The sequence below is a fragment of the Alligator sinensis genome, unplaced genomic scaffold, assembly GCF_000455745.1.
Source record: "Alligator sinensis unplaced genomic scaffold, ASM45574v1 scaffold281_1, whole genome shotgun sequence".
Classification (NCBI taxonomy): Eukaryota; Metazoa; Chordata; order Crocodylia; family Alligatoridae; genus Alligator; species Alligator sinensis.
This window is the reverse complement of record NW_005842306.1, coordinates 246,414-251,082: the sequence shown is the minus strand read 5'-3', so window position 1 is coordinate 251,082 and position 4,669 is coordinate 246,414. Positions and strand designations below refer to the sequence as shown.

General features: G+C 38.3%; 1 protein-coding gene across 1 annotated transcript in view; it reads left to right on the top strand.

Moving 5' to 3' along the window:
* The first annotated feature begins 834 nt into the window (after nucleotides 1-834).
* FOXN3 (forkhead box N3) overlaps nucleotides 835-4,669 on the top strand; it is a 219,176-nt gene continuing 215,341 nt past the window's right edge. Inside the window, exon 1 of the mRNA XM_025209759.1 lies at nucleotides 835-978. The gene's annotated coding sequence lies outside the window, so the exon portion shown is untranslated. The remainder of the gene's footprint in view (nucleotides 979-4,669) is intronic.

Sequence of the window (4,669 nt, the reverse complement as noted above, 5' to 3'; positions counted from 1 at the left end):
ACTGATCAAAAAGCAAAGTGGTCAGTTGTCTACTCCTTTCTTCCCTTCTGTGGGAAAAACTCAAGGAAACAGTGACCGCGTCTAGACAAGATGCTGACCGTGCAGTTATTACTGTGCAGTCATTTTGTACATTTAGTACTTCCATACACAAGTAGTAACTAAATGACTGCGCAGTAACTGGCGTTACTGTGCAGTAGCGTCCCCGAAGGTTTTTTGGTGAAGCTGACTGCACAGTAGTTCATTACTATTGCGCAGTAGCATTATGTCACGCTTTGTACCATGCAATGCTATTGCACGCTAGTAATGAGCTACTGCTCAGTCAGCATCTTGTGTAGACATGGCCACTTTGTCTTAATCAGGATTTTTTGCCAGACTAAGAATGACAAATTTGCTTTGGCTTTATAATGACCATTGGGAGTAAGGCCCAAATTACAAAATTCAGAGCTGGCTCCTATTTTGATCACTGTATGAAGTGTGATTGCATTTAAAGCCAGGATTTTGTTTTGGTCCATTAAATGGGAGCTGTGAGTAAAACTGAGATCCAGATTTGGATTTGGGATGGCATTCTATCCCGATTCCCACATGTGGGATACATGAAATCAGATCAAGTCCATGTTCATTGCTTGCATTTAGATTTAAAGCAAGAAGTGCTTATGTGACAGTGTTCCCCACTGGGTGCTGGCAAAAGACTCAGAAAAAGAAGAGAGTTGTTTATGCTGTAGTACTGTGGGAGTCTATGTGTTGTGTTGAGCACTAGGACCCAGCAGAAAGTTTCCTTATTTCTGTGGTTTTAGCAGTACCTCTGACACAAGGATAGCTCAGTGAGCATGGAGTCTGGGTTACGGCTGCAGTCTGTCTGGAGGGATCCTTCCAATTACTGAATCAAACCAGAATGAAAGGATTAACTGTGAGAATATAACAAAACTGCAACAGCAACTAATGCAGGAGGGAGCAAGAGCAAAAAACAAAGATTAAAAGGTAACTAAAATGGTTCTCATTTCCTGTCTTTTAATCTTTGACTCAGGGGTTTAGCATTGTCATTAGGAGCCTATAAATGTTCAAACAGCTGCATTTGTGCACATTTTGATTTTAAGGTTTGGGTTGTTTGTTTTTCAGGGGCTTTTTTATCCCCAAATTTCATATGTATTTCAGTGGACCTACTGCATCAAGCTCCCACTGTAATATGATGCAGGGTGGACAATAACCTCATCCAGATTAGTTTAGTTTCTAAAGTAAGTTCATTAAAAAAAAGCCCCCACAACTCTGGGGAGGTGGGTATTTAGTTGGTTAACTACCTTTTTACTTCATTTCATTTATAGAAAAGCATAACTTGCTTGCTCTGTTCAGTTAGGGATGTGTGTGTGTGTGTGTGTGTGTGTGTGTATTCATGCATGTGTGTTAATAACTTCATCCACTACAGTGTGAAATAGTTACAAATAACTTAAGCAAAATACCCAATGACTTTAAGGACTGGAGGACCGTTTCCTAATTTTGCGGCTGTAGCTGCTTTGAGTAGTTCATGCTGTTCCCTTGGGTCTGTTGTTTTAACCAAATTCCCCAGTCTGTGGCTACAATTTAGATCAAACAGCAAATCAGTTCTGATTTTTTTTAAAATTCTGAATTAGGTACTAATAACTGTTATCTGGGGAGAAACAGCCTGGCCAAAGCCGGTAATAATTTTGTTCACAGCTGTGAAAGATGTTTTTAGAAAAATAAAACATTTTCCCCAGGAGCCCTAAGGCCAGATCCTGCACAGATGCTGAGCCTCGTTTTGGGAGGTGCTAAGCACTTGCACATCCCTCTGGCATCAGTGAGTTTTGACAGCCCAGGACTGGCCCCTAGAGTAGAAGGGTGTTTTTGGTTCGTTTTGTTTTCAATTCCAGAGCTGAGTTGTAGAAGTTCTCAAATGCGAGCCATGCTTTGGGAAATGCAGCAGAGAACAGTTGGGGTGGACAATTATAATAATTTAAGAAAAAATGAATCTAATGTGAAAGGAATAGTCTGTTGCCAGCCCCCATGTGGAGATTGTCATAGCCAGTGTGCTTCCAGTTCATTGACACAAACATTCATTTTACTAATCTTAGGCAGACACCATTATATTTCTTTTGTTCCTGCATTTCATTGATTTTTAAATCACTATTTTATAGAGACAGCCTGTTTATACTTTACAATTTGTATGTGGTGTACTTTACACACCCATACATTTAGAGGGACTCATCTCTTGTGTTAAGATTGATTTGTTCAGTGCTATTATTAAGAGAGGTGTTTTCCTATTTTCAGATTAGCTTCCTCTTTCTTGCCTTTCTGCAGTATTGACATCTAACTTAGCTGGACTTTTTCTTGGGTTTATTTCTTCAAAATATATATATGGCATTTCCTCACTGGGCAAAGCAGGCATTTTCATTTGTAGCATTCTCTTTCGGCTGTGGTCAGCTTTTGTTTGTATTGTCAACATATTTCTGTAAAATTCTATTGTGTTATCATACTCCCAGTCTGGTTTACGGAAACTTTAATTACAACAAGCAATTTTAGGCTGTAGTATCATTTACGTCAGACCAGAGCAATACTGGAGTAACTGGATTTTTAAACTCATTGGTTGGATTTGAATTTTTTTACGCACAGAAGGTTAACACTGTGACATGCAGAGAATCAGAATAAAAAAACGAACACACAATGTAAATGAGTTTTTTTCAGTATTAAAAAAGAATTGGCATTTGTAAAGAGGGCAATAAATTAGGCATCAAAAGCTCTGTTTCCTTCAGAGTATCCCATGCACGAGCTAGTAAACAACGTAAAGTGTGATCATTTTGCAGCTGAAAATGTAAGGCCTTTTAAGGTTTGTAGCCTAAGCCTTACATGTCATTAAAGTAGCTCTCTTGTTAAAGAGGGACTGTCCCAGAAGCTGTAAAATCTATAAACACTTTCCTGATTGGCTTAAAAATTTAGACACAGGAAGTGCATGATATCTAATAACAGACAAGTGGAGACATTGTTGTCATGGAAACTGAGAAGACTACTCCCCCTCTCCCCATTTATAAAAAAAAAAAAAGCCTGCATATCATCAGAAATGCCTGTAGAACATGTTGGCTTCTGCTGCCTTTCCCACAGCATCTGTTGAAACCTGAGAATGTGCCTGTCAAATCAAGGTCATTTTACAACAAAAACTGCACCTTCTTCCATATTTCATATCTGTATTTTGTTTCATACTTTCGACAGAACAAAGAGTTAAGGGAAACAACCTGCTCTCCTTACTCAGGCAAAGCTGCTATTGATTTCAGTGGGAGTCTTGCCTGAGTGAGGCCTGCAACATTGGGCCAGGAGAAGCTTATGTTGTAGTTTCAAGTTCCATATTGTAAAAAGGCTCAAAACAGAAGGGCTGAGAAAAAATATTTGGGTGCCAACTGTTGGATTAAATTCATTCCTGGTATAGTTCCATTGGCTTCCGAGGAGTTGTAACAGAGATGAATTAGGCCTACTTTGTTCCTATGAACTACAAAACTGTTAAAAGTTAATTATTTGAACTCGAATGCTAAGGATCGAATTGCTAAGGCAATTTCACAACTCTGCTTTATATCTTGGGGAAAAAAACCTTGAATTAATAAGTGTTAACTGTGGACATTAAATCATTGTTTCTATTAGAACCGTCCTTTCTCTTCAAGAGCACTGAAGGCAAGAACATAAATCTGAAAGGAAAATACACTCTATTAGCTGTGAATGCAATGTGGAAAAATAAAGACAGAGTAAACTACTAAGATTACTATTTGGGTAAATTAAAGTTTCACTGTACTGGACTTTCGATAAGTTTGTGGTGTAAGAGAAATTTTGCTTTCAAAGCAAAACTGGAATCTCTCTGCAAATGCACAAGGAGATGAGTGAACTGTCTGTTTGTTTGTTTTTCTGGCAGATGCTGATCTCAAATGTTTTTGATGGAAAGATGTCTTCAGCCTTTATTACATTTTCTCTGAAGCATTTCATTTTGGTATTCCCTTAAATTTTCATTTAGCTCTGTTATACTGACCAAACAGCCAGTTTAAAGCACTTGAATGCTTCACCCTCAGTATAAATCATCAGTTTGAAACCTTCTAAAATGACCAGTTTGACCTTTGTTTTCTCTTTGCTTGCATATTTCATGGTTTTAGGAAAACTAGCTGACTGCTAAGCAATTCTTATGGCTTTAGGGCCAGATCCTGCATGACATTGAATTAGAGGCACTCAGCACCTTGAAAGAAGCTTTGTGCGTCTCTCAAGATTAGACCTTTGTCCACTCGGGAAAAAAAGGTCTGATTCTTATTTACATTAAGGTCAGAGCAGTCTAAGGGCACCTTAAAATCAATGTAAATGTAATTTACTCCAACTTGAAGGTCCCTTTATATTACCAGAGAGATGTAAAGTGGCCTGAGTGTAAATAAGAGTGGGCTCCCAAGTGTTGTAGAACTGAAGCATGTCAGTGTTTCATGCAAATATTGGTTCATGTACACGTTAGAATAGTCTTTTGAGATTTGGACAATTGTATATTTTTATTCATCCCGCATATAATTAGCCAGATGTTGCTTTTAATTGATTGGGAGCTTAGATGAAGAATGTTAGGCTTCACAGTAAAAGCTTTCTCTCTTCTAGCAAAGAATTTCCTGTTGTCAGGAGCTCTCTTATCTGCAGGAACGTTCATCAG